Here is a 21,766-nt window from a genome sequence, read left to right as displayed (position 1 = left end):
GATTATTCTGTCTGAGGGCAAAAGGTTTCACAGAGATCTATTTAATTTTTTGGTGGAATTTTAAGTGAAAATCTACTTTCCATACTAGAATTTTCTCCATAATACTGTTAAAATTTCCTATAACTGCTAGACTCAGTTCTGTAATAACATTGTTTTGGCCACCGTGACATGTTAAAGACATAAATATATCCAGGATATAACTAAGTACTATCATGCAAACTGTACTAATTTGGGCAAGTTAAGTTGAAGTTTGGTTGGATTTTCCTATTCCCCTGTGTGTTCCATTTCTCCCTGTAATTCTTCATTTAAGTTGTTAATACCATGGGAATTGTTGTTTCTATTTGATGAAATATTAGCCTGGGTAAACCACTTGTAGTATTTTATAATTTAAGAGTGCTAAATATAGATCAGAGGCTTTGTATGATCTTCATCTTTGCTGGAATTTTGCTTTTATAACTCCTATTTCCCAACATACAAATTGCTGGAAAACATTATCCATCTTTTACGTTTTCCTTTAGATGGGATATAGAAACAAAATGTTCAGATTCTGGTTCAATATCACCAGGAGCTAAAAGGTATCTTCCTTTGCCTAAACTGATTGAAAAGTGTTATAAACCTTCAACTTTTCAGAATTTGAAATAACTCTAACGAGACACAGTAATGCAGATGTTTGAGTAGCTATTTAATAAAATATGAATGAGGCATATTTTAAAAACCAGGTTACAAAAACACTACAAACCTTAGTTTATAGTTGCAGTTACTCACAATGGACTAGATTTTTCCAGTCACTGTTTTACTTTTTAACACACGTGTAAAATCTCAGACAAATGAGCAAATGATAAAACAACTGGGAAATAAAATTTAAAAATCATTTATATTCACTGATATTTGATAAAATTTTATCCTTGCCCAATTTTGGCCAAGTGTGTTGATACAATTGCTCTATTTTATGTAACTTTCTCTTTTCACTTCTAATTTTGTGTGACTTAAGTTTGAAACCAAAGTCAAGCACATTGTTACTCTGGATTGCAGAAATGGTTTGTGATGTACTGATTTCACAGAGTTCAGTCATTCCCAGGATGAAAATCTGTGACTGAGGACAGTGTGGCAAAATCCCTGGTTATTTAGGCATATTCTGCTTTCTGTTGACATCCCTAAGTACAAAGTGCACTAATTATGTCCCAAATGCTCCTACTATCCAGACTAAGTACTCAAAAAAAAAATTGAGACCCTTTTCCTCTAAGAAATTAAATCATCAGTGTTTATCCAGATCAAAAAGTGAATTTGATCAAGCATTGTACTTGGTAATTCTGCACAAACAGAAATAAAATACCTCATAGACTAAAGAAGGGCTTTTATCCCAGTTTTTAAAAAAACACTACAGAAATGTGAGAAGTGAACTACCAGCAGAAGTTCCCCTCCTTCATGAAATTTTAGAATTTCATGAGACAATGTGATAAGGTTGATCTGGTGAATCTATGGTTTAAAAAAAATAACAGAGGGAAACAGGCTGCCCAGAGAAGCTGTGGCTGCCCCATCCCTGGAAGTGTCCAAGGCCAGGCTGGAGGGGGCTTGGAGCAACCTGGGCTGGTGGAAGGTGTCCCTGCCCATGGCAGGGGTGGAATAAGATGGTTTTTAAGATCCCTCCCAACCCAAACCATCCTGTGATTCTATGATAAATGTTTTGCTGAATGGGTAATGGCCACCTGAGACTGGATCTAAGTTTAGCTTACTTTGGCATCTCATTTCAAGAGAAGGGACTGCTGGAATTTTAGGGAAAGAACATATCATACCTAGGGTCATGTTTTCCCTGTTTCCACAAAATGTGGGCATCTTGTACAAGATCTTGCACACAGATATCTGTGTTTGATAGCTAATACTAAATCTATGTCCTCTGAACTTCTGTAATCCCTCTTTGAACCTGTATAACCCTTTATCTTCATACCTGCACGTAGCAAATCCATTGGTTGCATGAGAGAGTGTTCTGGTTTAAGCCCAATGGTTTCACTGAACAAACCCAGGTTCCTGTGTTTGCAGAAAGAATGCACACCCATTTGGTCTTTGCATGCCTAGGAATTTTCAGGTCTCCTTTCCCAGTGTTTTCTTTAGGAAGGGGAAATTGTGTAACCTACTTAATTTCCTCTCACACTGAACCTCTTCCACGTTTCCACTGGTTGTGTTTGTCTGTACTTATTTGAGTTCTCTATTAAACCTGTTTGACAGCCATGAAAATAAAGGGAAGGTCACTCAGCAATTCAGTGGCAGAGCCAAGCAGAGCGTAGATTTTGAAACCATTCTTCTTTAAGTGCATTATATGCTTGGGAGAAATGCAAAGTAAGCATCAGTTGGGGTTTTGCCTGTAGTCTTCAATCTGTAAACATGCCCTGCTGGGGTAGATTAGGATCTCTAATGTGTATTCTGTTCACTGAAGTAGACACACATTTCACCAGGATTTGGGTTTTCTGTGAGTTGGCATCTGGTTACTCAGTGAGAAAACAAAGCAAAGTTAGAACACCTCCAGGAGCATCAGCAACATCTGCTGAACTGAGACAGATACATAGCCCAGGTTAAAATTCACAAGATGCCCTATTATAAATAGCAAGGCACCTTTCAAAGATTATTATTTGCACTGCCCTAATATTTTTTTTGGTGATATATTATGTTTTGTAAAGTAATGGCATAGTACAAAGCAAAATTAAATAAAAAAGTAGCAGTGCCGTTAAGGAAAAGCAGATTGCAGAGTAAATCACAAGCACCAAAGGAATATATTTTGAGAGGACTGCATTGACATGAACTCTTTTAACTGTACTACTTATGTATTTTCTCAGGAGATATAAACAAACAATAAAGCACCAGCCTTCTGGAAGCTATAAACTGAATTAATAGCAATAACCCATGCAGTGTTTATTCATCTGAGTGAATGTCTAGAATGAATTACACTGAGCACATCGCATATCTCTGGGACAACAAGCCTTGCAGTTTTGAGATGTTCACAAGAGGAAGTGCAAAAAGCATACCTTAACAAACTTCAGATTACTGAACTCCCCAAGAGTCAGCATGAAGGGAGCTAAAAAGAGTGTGGTGGCAATTTTGCTCTGGGAGGAATCCTCGTCCGCATGGAATTTTGGCAGTGGGACCGGCAGTTGGAACGCAGGGCTGGAAAAAAGCAAACAACAGCCCTTAACCCCAGGAAAGAAAGCCTGCAACCTTTGGCTCTCTGGTGCAGTTGGTGGGCCAGCCTGGGCACTCCATGGGCAGCAAGAGCTTTCTTTCCTGGCACCTTTTCTCTGGGAGGAATCTCTGTCCATATGCAATTTTGGGAGTCCGATGGCCAATTTCAGCCCAGGGCTCCTGCCAGAGAACAACGGCCCTTCCACCCAAGAGGGAAAGCCCTGACCCTCCGTCTCTCGTGGGCAGTGGGTGCTCCAATCTCAGCACTACATGGACAGCAAGAGCTTTCTGGGCGTGCGCCTTTGTTCTGGGAAGAATCTTCGTCCATATTGAATTCGGGCAATCGGACAGGCTAACCCTAACCCAGTCCCTAACCCTATCCCTGACCTTAACCCCAACCCTAAGCCGAATCATAACCCAAACCTGAAACCTTAAATCTAACCCTAACCATAACTAAACCTAAACCTAAGCCTAACCCTAAGACTAAACCCTAACCCTAACCATACCCCTAACCCTAAAACAAACCGTAACTCTAACCCTAACTCCAACCCTGACCCTAATCATAACTAAATCTAAATCTCACTCTAAACTTAACCCTAATTCAAAACCCTAACCCTAAAGACTGCCCTTCCTCCAAGGAAAGAAAGCCCTGACCCTCTGTCTCTCATGTGCAGTGGGTGCTCCACTCCCAGCACTACGTGCACAGCAAGAGCTTTCTGGGCAGGCACCTTTGGTCTGGGAGGAATCTTCATCCGCATGGAATTTTGGCAGTGGGACTGGTAGTAGCAGTGCAGGGCTGCAAAAAAGCAAACAACAGCCCTTCTCCCCAACAAAGAAAGCCTGCAACCTTTGAATATCTGGTGCACTTGGTGGGCCAGCCTGGGCACTCCACAGGCAGCAAAAGCTTTGTGTCCTGGCACCTTCTGTCTGGGAGAAATCTTCATCCATATGAAATTTTTGGAGCCGGATTTGCCATTTCGGCAGAGGATTCCTGAAATTCAACAACAGCACCTTTCCACAGGTAAGAAAGCACTTACTATTGTGGTTTGTGCTGCAGTTGGTCTGACAGCCCGGGTACTCCATGGGCAGCCAGTCCTTTCTATCCTGGTACCTTGCATCTCGCAGGTATCCTCATCCATATGCAATGGTTTTGAGCTAGACTATCTCTTTCAGCCATATGATTCCTGCAAGCAAACATCAGTCTTTTTTCCCTGCAAAGAAAACCCTTACCTTCATGGTTTCTGCTACAGTTTGTAGACTAGCTTGGGAACTCCATTGGCAGCAAGAGCTCTCCATGCTGGCATCAGAGCAGACCAGCTCAGCTCAGCTGCCCTTGAAGACCTTCTGAGGTAACCAAGGGAATAGTAGAGGTTCTTCCCCAGACGTTTATACTCCATGGAGAAGCTCCTCCCAGCTCAACCCAGCTGCAGTGTAAGCTCTAATAATTTGATCATTGAATGGAGCTGAGGGCATTTGTGGGAGGTTTAAACTGCAGGGAGAAACATCTCCCAGCTCAGCCCAGCTCAGCCCAGCTCAGCCCAGCTCAGCCCAGCTGCCTTGCGAGGCCTAATCAGCTCACCAGGGATGGAATCCAGGTGGGTTTTGGGTGATATAAATTGGAGAAGGCAAAAAGGGGGGTGGTATGTTAGTAAAGCAGGGTACTTTGAGCATCAGGTTGCCCAGGTAGAGAGAGCAGAAAGAGGACAACCACCCTCCCTCCCAATTCTCTTTGGTGGCCTATGAGGTAGGTCTGCAGCAAACGGTGTTTTTCTGGAGTAGGACTGGCAAGTTGAAGTGGAGCACTTCAAAACCAGAATGAGGGTAGTTCAATACTGGAAAGAAAACCTTTACCATGTGTCTCTCATGTTCAGGTGGTGGGTCACTTTTGGTATTCCGTGGGCAGCAAGAGCTTTCTGTGGTGGTATCTTTTCCCTGGGAGGAATCTTCATTTGTATCAATTTTGGGGAGGTGGAATGGGCAATTGCAGCCCAGGGCTGAAAAAGGGGACAGCAGCCCTGTGCCCCAGGACAGAAAGCCTGTGAGCTTTGGCTTTCAGGGGCAGTTGGTGGCGCAGCCTGGGCACTCCATGGGCAGCCAGGGCTTTCTGTGCTGGCACCTCTTCCCTGGAGGAATCCTCATTTGGATTGGTTTTGGGGTGGGGCTGACCAAAGGGGACAGCAGCCCTGTGCCCCAGGACAGAAAGCCTGTGAGCTTTGGCTTTCAGGGGCAGTTGGTGGTGCAGCCTGGGCACTTCATGGCTAGGAAAAGATTTCTATCCTGGCACCTTTTGTCTGGGAGGAATCTTCGTCCTTATGGAATTTTGCAAATGCTAGTGGGAGTTACAGCAGAAGACTTAAAAAAGGAAACAACAGCCCTTATGTCCACAGAAGAAAACCTGGAAGCTTTGGCTTTCTGGTGCAGGTGGTTGGCCAGCCTGGGCACTCCATGGGTAGCAAGAGCTTTCTGTGGTGGCACCTTTTTTCTGAGTGGAATCCTCATCCATAATCAATTTTGGGAGCCGGACTGCCTGTTTTGTCTCTATGATTCCTCTAAGTGCACAACAGCCCTTTTCCACCAGAAAGAAAACCTTTTCCTTCATGGTTTCATGTGCAGTTTGTAGGTCCTCCTGGACACTCCATGGGCAGCAAGAGCTGTCTCTCCTGGTATCTGAGCCAACCAGCTCAGCCCAACTTTCCTGCAAGGTCTTATGATGTTAGCAAGGGTGGAGCTGAGGTTCTTTGTCCAGATTTATACTCCATGAGAAGCTCAACCCAGCTCAGCCCAGCTCCCCTGCAAGCTCGTTGGGTGGAGCTCAGGTCGTTTGTGGGAGATTTAAAGTGCAGGGAGAAACTGCTCCTGGCTCAGCCAGGCTCAGCCCAGCTGCCTTGGGAGGCCTGATCAGCTCACTGGGGATGGAGTCCAGTTTGGTTCTGGGTGATATGAACTCGTCCAGGGCGTTCAAGCGATCGTGAGTCTGGCAAACAGGGGCGTGGTGTGTCAGTGAGGGCGTGGCAGGGCAATTTGGGCAACAGGTTGCCCAGGAAGGGCAGAGCCACCCTCCCAGCTCTCTTTGGTGGCCTGTGAGGTAGCTGTGTGGCTGTCTGTATTTTTGTGGAGTTGGACTGGCAATTCATAAAACTGAATGATGGCAGTTCCACACTGGAAAGAAAGCCCTTACCCTACATCTCTCATGTGCAGTTGTTGGGCCACTCTTGGTACTCCATGGGCAGCAAGAGCTTTCTGTCCTGGCACCTTCTGTCTGGGAGGAATCCTCATCCGTATGGAATTTCAGGAGTGGGACCGGCAGTTTCAGCCCAGGGCTGAAAAAAGCAAACAACAGCCCTTTCTCCTAGGAAATAAAGCCTGGAACCTTTGGCTTTCAGGTGCAGTTGGTAGGCCAGCCTGGGCACTCCGTGGGCAGCAAGAGCTTTCTGTCCTGGCACGTTTTGTCGGAGAGGAATCTTCGTCCATATGGAATTTTGGGAGTCGAACTGGCCTTATTGGCACTTGAGGTTTTTTTCTGCTTTTCCCTGTTTATCAGTGTGTACCAACAAGTAAAACAATATGAAACAACACAGCAAGAAAAGAAAATCTTTTCAGTTGTTGTAGGAAGGTCTTTCATTTAAAGTCAGCCAGTGCTTGTAGATGCATGTCATCCTGACAGCCCTCTTATTTTGTGTCCTGCAGTGAGACAGATAATATCACAGCCTGCCATGAAAGTAAGGCAATCAGGGGCAACAAAGGACCAAAATATGAAACTTAGATTATTGATGCATTTAGAAAACACCTTTTTTTTCCTGTCACTGTGAAGGTGAAATGGCTAAGTTTCATAGGGAAGGAGCATCATGGACTTAAAGGTTCCTTCTCCCCACACCTCCATGCCTTGTTTCTCCCTGGCTGCTGTAGTAGCCAGTGTTTTGATTGTTATTATTGCAAATAAAAGTGTGAAAATACTTATTAAATTAACAGTAGCATGGAAAAGGGATTTCTTTCAAAGAAACAACATTGCATTATTTGCCCACTTGTGCTCCAACTTCCTCATTATGCACAACGACCAAAAGGACCCAGTTTGTGCAGGTTTTGCCAGGTGGGGCTGCTCAAGATTTTTTCATTATTATCCAGCAGCTTGCACACCCAAAGCAAAGCTGAACTTTTGCTGTTCTTCCCAAATGGTCAGGGTATTTACATTATTTCACATTCCTGGGCACCTCAGGAAGGTGGATTTTATCTGCTGATATGATTTCAACCTCACACTCCAAGGTGGGGGTTTTGGTGCAGCACATCCAAGTCAAACTGAGCAGGAGAATTTCAGTGTTTAATTAAGTGGAGTATGGAATTAGGGCTGAGAGGGATCAGACCTTTATATATCACAGTAACTTGCATTGCCAGTGGTCTTTGATTTAAAGTAAAATAAAAGGCAACTTTTTGTCTTTTTTTTTTGTCCTGCTTTAGAGTATAAATATGACATGTTTCAAGTGGTTGTAGAATTAATTTCCTGGTTTCTCCAATCTGTCAAATCCCCTCAGATTGAAATCCAAGGGGAAAAGTGTGATTTTTACTTAAATCATCACCTTGATAGAGGTGTTCACCTTCTGCCACGATACATTCTCCACATTGAGTCCTGGAGAAGGTCACCAAACATGTAGAAACATGAAAACAGGACTTTGATTTAATTGAGAACTTCTGCGTGGAGAATAGTCAGTTTAAAATAGGTGGGTTTGGTCCATTTTATTTGATTTAGTGCATTTCATGCATTTTAATTGATTTTACTCCAAACTAGTCACGAGAAGACTAATTCTAGATTGCCACAAAACCAAAAAAAAGTAAATTTTTAATAACATTATACTCTGTAGCCCAACATTATTTATAGATTATGCATAACTATACATGCAATTTAGATGTCACTTTTCTGTTGTATTTAGAAGAATAATACACAGTTTACTCTGAAGTTTGTTTTTCAGTGTCTAGGAGACCAAAAATAAACAAAACAAAAAGATGCCAAGGGTTTGAAAATGAAAAATATTCCTTTGGGTGAATCCAAATATATGAAATTGGAGGCCTTCAGAGATTCATGCTGACTTAGTTTATCAGGACTAACTGTGAGAGAACTTCTTTTTCTTTGTAGCTGGATATGTGTGTTCCTCTTTATTACGAGTCAAATTTTGAGATTAGTTCTAGGCTTGCACACAAATTTAGGAGAAGATAAATTTTGCATATTGAATCAGTAAATATATTTCCTGTAAAGCATTTTCTCATTTTAATATGTTCCTGTCCTTCAGGAATATATTCTCCCATGCACAGGAGAATTATTCTTCACAACTGTCTCATGACAGAGAAATAGCAGATCTGAGATTATAGTCTCCTGAAACCAGAGCTTTGCCTAAACCAGCAAGTCTGACTGAGGGCTTTCATGTCTAAATTAACTTCTAATGACCCTTTTCCCTAATGACTGTCTCGTTAGTGGGTTGAGCCAGTTTGCAGTTGACTCTATAAGACCTTAAAGATACGTCAGAAGTCCCTGAGCTGCCTTGATCTCTCGTTTGTGCTGGTGGAAAGCTGGAATCACTCTGTCAAAGCCAGTGGAACTGTGCAGATACAGAGATATTAAGAAAAAAAACAGGTTTTCCATCTTTAAAAGTCAGTTAATAAAATCATAAGAATGTGTGTTTGCATATATCTGCAAATTAAGATGGGTTGTAGTTGGTAACAGACACTTCAACTGAATGACAATTGACTCTTTGGACATCTCACAAAATTAAATTAATTTGAAACATCTTGCCTAAAAATTTTAAAAGCAAACCCCTCTTTATCTTTCATGTTGTGAGCTATTTAAAAATATTACATGTTTAAAAATATATTAAAAATGTTTTCATAAAATCCACTCCACCCAAGCATAGGGTGCCATATTTTTAATCCTTTTAAGAATTCATTATTTCTACCAAATCACTTCTGCCTAATTTATCCCATGAAGAGGTTTTAGCAGCAATTGTTGTGATTAAAAACATGAAGGAAAGGGAGCTAGCATAGCAATATTCACAAGTAATATTTCCCATTTACCTCTTCAGGGGCCCACTGTGCTTTGTCACTGAGCAGAACTTTGGAAGTGAAGCAAATCCAGAACCCTTGTCCAGCAAAACTGAAGGATTGGGATAACCAGCTGCCTGAATTCACTGTGAGAAATGTGAGACCTGGGGCTATAAGCCTTTTTTTTTTTTTTTTTCTCTAAAATTTGATGATGTTAGGGGAAAAAAATGCCGTGGCAACCCAGAGTAGTTTGGAGACCTGAAAGAAGCATATGGTGGGTGCACTAAAACTCATAAATCCCAAATTACTCATAAATATCTAATTGTGTGTAATAGCAACCAAGGAGGCTCTTCTCAGGGATCACAAAAAACTCAGTAATTATGTTTTGGTTGCTAATAGCTTAAAACAATGTTACATTCACCAATGTTTTTTTAAGAGAGTTGTGTGTTGTGTTATTTATCCCCTCTCTTTGGAGGATACATCAGTGCTGATCACTGTAACAAAGTGCAAATAATGAACGTGGAATTCAGCAAGTTATTGGAAAGACAAATAGAAGTGCACACAGCCAGGAAAGGGATTAGGATTTCCTGAATTTCTCTTGATAATCAGGAGTTTAATGATCGCAGCTGGTCTTCTCAGATATAAACTTTCATTTATGCAATATATTTCTGGCCCCTTTCTTACTGTCTTCTGACAAAGAAGGCGCTGACAAATTTTAGGGCAAGGAAAGCAGTTTACTCCATAGAACACTGGGCTAATGAGCTGTTAAAGCATTTTCTGCCAGCTTTGCAGAGATGATGAAAAGGTAATTCAAAATAAGTGATATGGCAACGTGTTAATTTACCTAGAGGGGTATTTATTTCTTTCCTTATCTCCACCCTATGTCAATTTTTATTGGCAGCTTAAACAAAGTTGGAACAGCACTGCCCAAGGCAAGTGTGTGATGAATGAGAATAATTTCAAAAAAGAAATCAGAGAATCACAGAATGGCTTAGGCTGGAAGGGACCTCAAAGCTCATCTCGTTCCACCAGCCCAGGTTGCTCCAAGACCTGTCCAACCTGGCCTTGGACACTTCCAGGGATCCAGGGGCAGCCACAGCTTCTCTGGGCAACCTGTGCCAGGGCTTCCCCACCCTCACAGGGAAGAATTCCTTCCCAATATCCCATCTAACCCTGCCCTCTGGCAGTGGGAAGCCATTCCCCCTTGTCCTGTCCCTCCAGGCCCTTGTCAAGAGTCTCTCTCCATGTTCCTTTCAGGCTCCCTTCAGGCACTGCAAGGCCACATTTAGGTCACCCCAGAGTTTCTCTTCTCCAGGCTGAACAATCCCAACTCCCTCAGCCTTCCCTCCCAGCAGAGCTGTGTCACCTGCAATGCTCAGCTTGGTGTTGTCTGCAAACAAAACAGTGAAGAGTGGACATTTAGGTTTGTTGCTTGTTTTAAATCCTTCGCCTATACAATGTTTTCCCAGCTTGAGTCAAGAATAATGAACAAATGATCCTCAGTGTCCATTGTCAGCTAAGCCCAGATGGTTCTGTGCTTTTCATCAATCAGTTGCCTTGAGGTGGAGAGGTAAAATAATGTCCCATTCAGTTCAGGAGCTAAATGGGGGAGCTCTCCCCACCCCACTGCTCACCTTTGCTGCTGAAGGCAGGGATCAGGTGAAGGGGTGAAAGCCCACACAGAGTGGGGAGAGTTGAGAAGATTCCTGCAGCACAAGATTCTGAAACTGAACCTCTGTGCAATTTTGGAGTGCTGCTCCTCTTTGAAAGGTCTTCAGCACTGGCTCCATTGGCTATGAAGTCTCTGTGTTCATGTAGTAGAAAGTGCAAAATGCTGAAACTTTTTCAAAGAATACATTTAAATCCATTCGTGCCCTTGTCTAATACATCTTAAAGCTTTCATTAAGAACACATAGCTAATGCCAGCTTTATTATAAACACAGGAAATCAAATTCTCATGATTAGTCTTTGACTCTAAAAAAAGATCAAAAGGAAGCAGATGCACTGAAAGTCTTTCTCAAAATCAAAAATCATTGTATTAATCTGCTTTACTGGATGGCACACAGGTCCTCACCACAGAAGATTAGAAAATTCTTTTTAGGAAAGTTCTCAGCTTGACTTCAGCAGGTGTATTCTCAGAAGTCAGGTTTGCAGGTAACAGAGGAAGCTCTTATTTGCCAGCTGAGTGCATTTTTAATTGGCATTATTATGTGTAATACTTGTATATGTTATGCACAGAGATTTCTATTCTGAGCATCCCCATCCTACTGTTCCCACGATCCATGCTGTGCTTGGTGGGATTTCTCACCCTGTGTTTCTGTCTGCCTCAGTCTGATGTTAAATAAGTTTTAGCATTTGTTTGTGAATTATTAGTTATTATCTCTTCAGAGATACTACACCAAGTATTTTTATATGCTAATGTATTCCTCAAGATTCTTCCAGGCTGTGCTATACCTATGGCAAGAGAATATTGCAGTAATTATTTTGAATATTATGAGTTTCTCAAGGATCAAATAAACTGTGCCTACAGGCTTTCTCCATGATCTGTCTTCTTTTCAGGTGAAAGACCATTCCCACCCCATCAGAAAGTGAATATACATTGATGTGTGCTCTACCTAAGACTGAATGGATAATTGCTGCAACCTGCCTGACCACTGGCTAATGTTATTTGCAGTTACAGGTTCCTCCTGTGAATGTTAAGAAGAGATTAGAGGTATGACTTTCATGTGAAAGGTATTCTGGTTATATTTGTGAAGGCTTGTTTGAACCTGTTTTGCACAAGGTTTACCAGTCTTTTTAAATGAAATTCAAGAACTTCTTCAACCTTTGGACAGACTGCAAACACTCTGTGGAGTCTCTAAAACTCACAGAACAGATGATGATGCACACACCGTCTTTGAATTTGGCGTCCATCTTTAGTTTTATTTTAAAGACATTTTGTCTTCTGTCGAAAGATCCTTTGTTTCAATTACTGTATAAACCTGGCAAACATCTCTTGTCTGCTCACATCTCTGCACACTCACACTCTTTATTCTTTGTGTGCCCTTGGGTGGCTTTCCCCCATGTGGTTCAATTCATATCAACAGCTGTGATTGAAGAACGTTCATTTCTTTACTGCTCTTTTTGGTTTGTAGTTAAATGACTGGGATTTGAAATCAATGAGGCTCCTTCTCAGAAGTTGTTCAGCACTAGTTAGGTCACGTTCCTTGTGCATAATAAGGCACTGAACAAGTTAAGGTTAAATGGATTTTTTAATCAATACATACAGACCAAGAACCAACTCGATGTAACAATTTTTCCTTTCACCCCTTTCTTTTTAGAACAAGTACTGATGAAAAGCATTTCAGGAACCACTTCTTATGGCTCACATAATTTTTTCATGCTTGTTTAACAGTTATTTTATTCCACCATTTGCATTAGGGTACAAGTTCTTTGGGATAAAACCCTAAGGATGGATATTGCTGGTATATGAGCTAAAAACTGTGTTGCCACTCAAATAGTGAAATGATAAAACATACCAAAAGACCTACAGCTTCAGAAAACAGAGTGGAAAACTTATTGTAGATTTGCAATCACTGTATAAGCAAAAAAAACCCCAAGATTTAGATCATAGAATAGAATCCCAGAATCATAAAGTTTGGAAAAGACCTCCCAAGGTCATTCTGTCCACCCTTTTCCTGGTGCCCACCTTGTCCCCCAGCCCAGAGGACTGAGTGCCACGTCCTGTCCTTCCTTTGACACCTCCAGGGCTGGGAACTCCAAACCTCCCTGGGCCTGACCACCCTTTCCAGCAGGAAATTCCTCCTGATGTCCAACCTGAGCCTCCCCTGGCACAGCTGGAGGCCGTTCCCTCTCCTCCTGTCCCTTGTTCCCTGAGAGCAGAGCCCGACCCCCCCTGGCTCCCCCATCTGTGATTATTTATTTTTAATTTAAGATTTGTTTGGAAACAGCACTATATGGCACTACATTAACACAATGTGAATTTGGTGACCATGAACTAATTAAAGGTAAAACAAGGTGGGCTGAGGCATTGCACTGAGAGAAGTAAAATGGTTCCCAAGATGCACTTTATTTTCTTATACCCACTGTAGAGAGTTCCAACCGTGTTGATTTCCTGCCAGCAGTGCTTTTGCCATTTCAGCATCTGGAAGCCTGGCTGTTAAATAATCAATATTTATTATTAAACATGGAGAAACATTTACTAAACTTTCCTTGGAGATTTTTCCTGACATACCTTTGACATCCTTTTGTTAATGAAAACTCTCTGAGCTGCTTTTCAAAATTGTTCAATGTATTTGCAGAAAGGAGGGCAGGAGAAGAGACTTTTCTAGTTCCAAACATCTCAAAATTAGCCAGATACAATAAATAGTGCTTAGCAAGTAAAATCTTGAAATTAGCATACAACATTATGATATTACCTCTCCTAATAGTCTTAAATTTTTTTTTTTGTTAAAAGAAGAGTAATTCTGAGTAATGTCATTGGAAGTCCATGGGAAAAATCCCATTTCCTTTATTGAGGAACAGAGTCTCATAAGCATTTATTTCTTCTTCCAAGATATTCTGAGTGGTTCTGAAGTTTTATTCTGTTCTTTGCTGTAGATTAATAAACTGTTTAAACCTTTCTTGCTGTGATCTGATATTCTTAGCCTGGTATTAAAAGACTTGTCATTCCTTCAAATTTCACAACACGAGTGAAACATTTCATCTTTCATCTTTTTTCGTGTATAAAAGGATTTTGCTTATTAAAAAGAAAAAGGATCATATTCTAGATATCTGCTATCAAGGGCAGATTGGTGACTTTTTAATGTCACCCAAACGTTAATCAAAAGCTGAGCTTTTGTGAAATCTTATTCTGAAATATGTTAATAGCATGTGCAATGTCCATTTCTTTTATGAAACTGGAAAAATATGAATTTTATAAAACTGGAAAAATATGGATTTTCTGCGTAATCAAAGGAGACACACAAAGTATCCCAATGGTGTGTACTCCTGTGAGACTCTTTGTCTATCCAATTAAATATTTCATTGGGTTTGGGCAATTCTGGGCTTGATTTTAATTATAGGGGGAAAACATACAAAAGGCAGTTCTTTAGCCTATGAAAAAAACCCATTTAACTTCAATCCAGGTTTCTCTCCTTGTATGTTTTTTATAATTATGTAAATAAAAATGACCTTTAGATAGATAGATATAGATAGATATAGATAGATATAGATATAGATATAGATAGATATAGATATAGATAGATATAGATAGATACAGATATAGATAGATACAGATATAGATATAGATCAGGAGCTAAATTTGTGATCTATGTGAGTCAGGACTTAAATTTGTTCAGTCACTTACGTATTGCAGCACTGAGGCTCCTGAAGAATCCCATTTTTATCACTAAATGAAGGTAATTTAGATAATTAAAGTCCAGCTAGACGTGTGGAATTCTTGAATAAGTTCCTTGTTTAACCAACACCTCTCAGCCCACTGCTGTGAAGACAGTTTTCCCTTTACTTTCCTCCCTGGCTCAGATAAAGCTGTTCTGTGCTGTTACCTGGTGGAATTCTAAGGAATTCATTGAAGATCCCATTGTATTCGTGCTGAATGTGGAAGGAACCCACCAACTAATAATCTCCCAAACGTTTTGGGATGAGAGGAAGAAACAAACTGATCCCTTGAGCTTTCTCCTGAATTAGCATCAGGAGAAGCTCTAGTGGGAAAAGCACAGTAAATCTGACCCATTAGTGCACATCCCCTTGGAATCAGGGAGTCTGCTGGGATTCTTACAGACAAGCCCTACAGAGATAACCCAGGCAAGAGCCCAGCAACCTTCCTGAATGTCTGAGTGGCAGGCGAGGCTGACACCACCCCCTGACACAGGCTTTGACTCCTCTCTGCAACAGGGTTTTTAAGGTGAGAAACGTGGCATTCACTGCGAATTCCAGAGAGAGAAGGTCAGAAGTGAGTGATTGTGTATTTACTAAGAATCCAAAGGCTTCAGTAACTTCACTGAGATATGAAACTTTCAGAATTTCCCTGGCTCTGCAGTAATCAAGATAACCTTCAAGTCAGTCTTGCAGAACTATCATGAACATTACCAGCTGAGGCAGAAAGTTTGCCCATCTCTGCTGTGCTGTGGCAGCTGGTGGATTTTGAAGAAGAAGAAAATCCCTGGTGATATTTTATTTACCTCTTAGAAGGAAATCAGTTGTGAGGGCAGAGTGTTTGCGTGGAATCATCACAGAATGGTTTGGGTTGGAAGGGACCTTAAAGCTCATCTTGTTCCACCCCCTGCCATGGGCAGGGACACCTTCCACCAGCCCAGGTTGCTCCAAGCCCCGTCCAACTTGGCCTTGGACACTTCCAGGGATCCAGGGGCAGCCACAGCTTCTCTGGGCAAACTGGGCATTTTGCAGTGCCCTTGTTTGCACCTCTGGAGATACTTCCTTGTTTGTAAAAGAGAAGAGGAAGGATTCCAATACCAACTGGTTTAGCTGGGTTTTTTGGTTGCCTTTATGTGTGACCAAGAGAGGTAACTTTTCTTCATCTGGAAAAGCAGGGCTGTTGGGACAGTGTAAAATCCCACCTTGAATTATAAAGCTTTAGCAAATACTCTTCCTGGATGAGGAACATTATTACTGGAGAGGCATTTTGCACGTTTTTCAAACACTTCACTATAGGAACATTTGTTGCCTTCCTTCCCAGTCACAAGGGTAGAATCCTGGGATTAATCATTCTTAGCCTAAATCCTTTAGTCACAATCTTCTCTTTTAAAACTGTGCTTTCTCAACAGTCCCAATTGATTTTGCCACAAGCAGGAAAATTTCCTTTGGGAGCTGTTGCTAATTCAAGTGACTCAAAACAACTCATTCAAAACAACCCTACTGTTTATTCACCCAGAAGAACATATGAAGACCTTTTCCTCTGGGGTTTACATTAACTTTCCCACTTTTCTGAAAGTTTAAGCTCATGCTTGACCCAGATACCTTGAGTTTAGAGCTGGGAGACACAGCATCTCTCCATAAAATATGACATCCCACTCTTCCCTTCCCAGTTTGAGATAGCTCTGCCCAAGAGATTGTCATCCCTGTGAGATGAATCACAATCCATTTCTGCCAACTTGGTAAAAAATTGACTAATTTATCATAGGGAAGTCAACAGTGGTTGAAAAAATAAGTGGTCAGTTTTGATTTCTTATCAGGATATTTTTTAGTAACCTACATTTAAAATTAGGAGTGAGTGTAAGCTGAAAAAAAAGTCTCAGACACAGGATTTAATCTGCTCTGATTGCTGAAATTATGTTTAATTTAGTGAAGAGAAGGCAGAGGCATATGTCAGGGTACTTCTCGAGTATTTTAATTAGAAACTGCTGAAACATTTCTAGGTATTTTTTTTACACCTTTGTGTAATATAAGGGCGTAGATAAAAGCCAGTATAGCAGTCTGCTCTTTTCCCAGTGTTGAGGAATGTCAGGGCATGTGTCCCAGTTCATTCCAGAGTCTGTGCTGCTTAGTTTGTGTTCTCTTGGGAAGTCAGGACCCCTCCCCTTTGACAACTTCAGTTTTTCTAGTGTTTGAGTCATCTTGTCATCCTGTGTCATGGCATCAATTCATCTCCTGCCACTATATGGGGTTTTTGTGCCATCCTTAATATACATCCTTTGACTCCACTATTACACTTAATTTTTTTGATTTGATTTTGGGACCCTAAAGATGCCAAATTTCAAAATATGACTGGCATTACCAAGTGTAAACTCTTTAAAAATGTTGTTTCTTGTAAGAAGCTCATTTTGATGTTAAATAAATCTTGCACCACCACCTGCTTTTCTTTCTCACTTTGGCTAAAATCAACATTATTTTAAAGGCGCTGCTTTTAAAGTTTGGGAGTGAAAGATAATTTCATTTTACCATTTTGGGATTTTCTAAAATTGAAAAATAAAAGGTCTTTATCTTTTCTTCTGCCTTCCCCACCCAAGTCTAGTGCCAGACACAGGCAAGGAAATGGGATTTCAAATTTTCTATCCAGACTTACTCTACTGGAAAAAAAAAATATTTTCTATTTGAAGTGGCGAATTTGTTTAACTTAACTTGATAAAAGCTAGAATTGGTGACAAGATGATTTAATACAGCCCTTGCTAACAACTTGCAGACATTACTAGTGTGTCAAAACAACATTGCTAGAGGCACTCTGGCATCAGGCTGGCCTGATAACTACAATGCAGGGAAACAGCTTTTTGGCAGCTATTTTATTCCTGAATGCTGCTGATTAAAGGGAGCTTGAGCCACTATTCTTTTTTTGTCCCCCCTGATATTTTCACTCACGTGGGTTTTTATTTTTGTTTACCAATAGAAAGGCAAATATTTAAAAATTAATACAACTGAAAACCTAGAAGCCTGTGTCTTTAGTAGATGTGAACTGGAATTTTAGGTTTAGTTTTTCTCCTACTGCTGTGTCTCTGCTGGGATCTGCAGCTCAGGGATACTTTGCAGCTAAAGAATTTTTGGTTATTTACCTTTTGTCTTTGGCCACCTCCTCCAGGAGATGTGTATATGATCAAAAAGCCTAGACTTGATATGGGAGTAATTATTCTTGTCATTTTTATGGATATAAAGTGACATTTGCTGATATACATACATATAAATAGTTTTAATGGATGGTGTCGGACATGAATCTTCTTCCTGTGATTTAAGAAACCTGTTGGGCTCAACCACAAATACTATGCAAAACCTTCAATTTTGATGTGAAATAGAAATGCCATTGAATTTTAAACTGTACCTTATCCTTTCCCAGCTCAGTGCGTTGGTAATGTCCAAGGATTTCTCCTGTAAGCAAAATATTTGAAAGTGGAACTTTTACCTTTGCTTTTTCTTCCTGTGTTCACCCAGGAAACTACTGCTCTTTAGTTTACATGCTTTATATTAGGTTTTCCAATTATGACGACATTACACATCACAGGTGTGAGGTCGAGTTTTACTCGTAAAACGTGCTTTTTTGACTATTTTTTTTAATTGTTTTGCATATCCTGTGTACAGGCAAACGTGTGGGAGAGATTTGTGTAAGATGGGATGGAAGGATGTGGGTGCCAGAAATTGAAGCTCGAAACTCAAAGCCCTGGGATTGCTCAGAGGGGGATTTGTTCATGTTCTTCTCATCCCCAGAATGGCACAGACAGGCAAGCAGTCAATTTTGGGAATGCATCATGTGCTGGTGTAGACATCTGTTGTTCATGGTGCTACAGCCTCTTCTCCTGCTGAGCTGGAGTGGGCAACACAAACACAAGGTTCTCCTACATCTACTGGGCTCTTTGAGGTGCTGCTTTTAAAACACAACAGAGCTGCTTCCTGACACTGAGAACAACTGCTTTTGTGCTGTGTTTTTGAGTGTTGTGGTGCAGATAGCTGAGCACAGGTACCTATTGCTGTTTGGGACACACTGGTGTGACCGGGACGCCCAGAGCAGCCGTGGCAGGGGCAGTGAGGGTGGGTGACACTGTTCTAGAGCAGCAAGTGAATATTTATGTACAGAAGGTGTCACTAGATACCTACCTTAGTAATCTCAATTATTTCCCAAAGCTCATTCAGAACTAACTCAGGAACATGCATTAGACAGGTCTGCAAAACATATAGAAAATATCACTAAGTCCTGTGCCACTTCTGAGCCTCTCATGACAAGAAAGTCTTTGAGGGGCTGGAGCATGTCCAGGGAAGGGAACGGAGCTGGGGAAGGGGTTGGAGCACCAGGAGGGGCTGAGGGAGCTGGGGGGGCTCAGCCTGGAGAAAAGGAGGCTCAGGGGGGACCTTCTGGCTCTGCAACTCCCTGACAGGAGGGGGGAGCCGGGGGGGTCGGGCTCTGCTCCCAGGGAACAAGGGACAGGAGGAGAGGGAACGGCCTCCAGCTGTGCCAGGGGAGGCTCAGGTTGGACATCAGGAGGAATTTCTCCCTGGAAAGGGTGGTCAGGCCTTGGCAGGGGCTGCCCAGGGAGCTGGTGGAGTCCCCACCCCTGGAGGTGTCCAAGGAAGGAGTGGAGGTGGCACTGAGTGCTCTGGGCTGGGGGACAAGGTTGGACTCGATGGTCTTGGAGGTCTTTTCCACCATTAATAATGCTGTGATTTTATAATACCTCAGTGGAGTGAAATGCAAAAAGTAGTTAAAAGTGATGAAGAAATGAAATCACAGAGGAAACACTGTAGATAGCACATGGCAACTCTTATTTTGCTATGCCTTGTTTTCAAGTGAACAGGTCTTTGTGGTTTAAATTGTAGGGACACTAGTAATAACTGATTACATGGTTCCAGATGTTGCATCAGTAGTCACAGAATTAATGATAACCCTTGATATTGTCTAAGGGCTAAATTGCCTTCAATTTCCACTCTCATTAGTATTTATATGTATGTGAAATGTCCCATCTCAACACTGCACCGCACATTTACATTCTGAAGTCTGATATATGTTGAGTTACAGAACAAAATGCAAAAGATGTGTCAGTTCTGTGGCACATAAAAAAGAAGAAGTGAAATGGGCCCTTTCCTTGTACTCCTGACTTATCCATTCAAGCATTTTAACTGGCAGACTCCTTCTAATCCCCTGACAGCACCTGGAGGGGTGCTGGTAGAACACCAAAGGGATGGTGGGAGGATATGACATATGACACCAGGGCAAGATCAGAACTCAGACAAATGAAATCTGTCAGGCAGCTCCTCAAAGCCTGCCACAGTTCTTATCACTGCTTGGTTGAGCTGGCTTGATACACAGACTTATTGTATTATTCAGCTGGTTTGATTTTCCTTTTTATGACAACCTTACCCTGGAGACCATCCATCTCCTTGCAGTGTTGGAGAGCGACTCGGACTGAATGATATTTCAATATAATTTATAATCCTATAGTGTAAACAGAAGTGATGGTTGCTTCTAACCACTGTGAAGAATTCCAATAGGTGCATTTCATCTCTTGTTTCTTGGAGGGTTGGAAATACTTTGGATTTGGGAAGTTTTTCATATCTTAGGATTGTAAGTCTTATAGCAGAAAAGCTGTGAAATACCCTGAAAAAGGCAGTATTTTTTTCCCCAATGTGCCCAGGCAGTTAATGGTGCGTGTGAACAACTACAGCTGCAACAAATTATTTGCCAAAAATTCAAATGGTAGTTATTATTACCAGCTTTCTGGATAACATGATGGAATGAAGGGCTTAGCAGAAAAAAGTTGAGCTCAAGTGAAAGATCTGGAAGAAATCAGACAGGGTTGTCTTCTGTGAAACAAGCATTGACTGAGGAACTATTTCGGTTTTCACTCCTCCCATGAGCAACATCATATTTTTGTTCTGGTTACCTTTTTGTCAGGCCAATAATGATATTTGACATGAATTAGATTGATCCATCTTTCTCAACTACATAGCACAAAAACAGGAGCCAGATTTAGTGTTTATATAAGTTGTGGCTGCCCCATCCCTGGAAGTGTCCAAGGCCAGGTTGGACAGGGCTTGGAGCAATCTGGGCTAATGGAAGGTGTCCCTGCCCATGGCAGGGGGTGGGATGAGATGATCTTTAAGGTCTCTCCCAAGTCAAAACATTCCATAAGTCTGTGAAATAATTAAAAATAAATTTTATCATGTGGAGCCTTGTTTAACCATAATTGGTTAAGTTTCAGTATATTTTTGAAATAAGGGTTATAAAATTCTTTAATGAAGCAGCCTGCAATTCAGTATTTTATTTTTCTTTTTATTAATACAGTTACATGTGTAAAGTACAAAGAGAGGCAATGTACAAAGGCTGTAACTGAAATAGAAGTGTACAATATAGCTCAATCTTAATCCTGTTAAGTAATTCTATTTGCTGATGCAATACAAGGCAAGTCAAGAATACACAGTCTTTTTTGCACACATGTCAAATGGCTCTATAATAATTCAAATGCTGACAACTGGCATTGTTCTCTGACTGGCAAACAAAACAACTATTTCGGTGTTTGATCCATTTTTTTTTTATTGTGACTGTGTAAAATGACATAGTGCATCAAACATTTATAAAAAACAGGGGAAAAGTTTTTCTTCTATTCTGTGTTCAAATGAACTAACAAGTGCTGCCAGATTCACATTTAGCAACACCTAAACAACAAACAACATTAAAAATAAATCCCTCTCCTGCCTGGCCAGGTGATTTTCTCTGACCAACGGTGAGAGGTGCCCTGTTTTCTTGATCTTGGTTTAGTTAATACAAGCAGCCCACAAAACAACATGTTTCTTGAAGACCCCATTTCAGCCTCTTTGCCACTGCTCTGTTCTGGTATGTTAAAGCTTCAGAATCACAGAATCACAGTATTATTAATGGTGGAAAAGACCTCCAAGACCATCGAGTCCAACCCGTGCCCCATCCCCACCTTGTCCCCCAGCCCAGAGCACTCAGTGCCATGTCCAGTCCTTCCTTGGACACCTCCAGGGGTGGGGAATCCACCACCTCCCTGGGCAGCCCCTGCCAAGGTCTGATCATCCTTCCCAGGAAGAAATTCCTCCTGATGTCCAACCTGACCCTCCCCTGGCACAGCTGGAGGCCATTCCCTCTCCTCCTGTCCCTTGTTCCCTGGGAGCA

Source organism: Corapipo altera, unplaced genomic scaffold (assembly GCF_003945725.1).
Source record: "Corapipo altera isolate COAL_440 unplaced genomic scaffold, ASM394572v1 140b, whole genome shotgun sequence".
NCBI classification, from domain to species: domain Eukaryota; kingdom Metazoa; phylum Chordata; class Aves; order Passeriformes; family Pipridae; genus Corapipo; species Corapipo altera.
The sequence above is the reverse complement of the archived record's forward strand: the minus strand, read 5'-3'. Positions refer to the sequence as shown.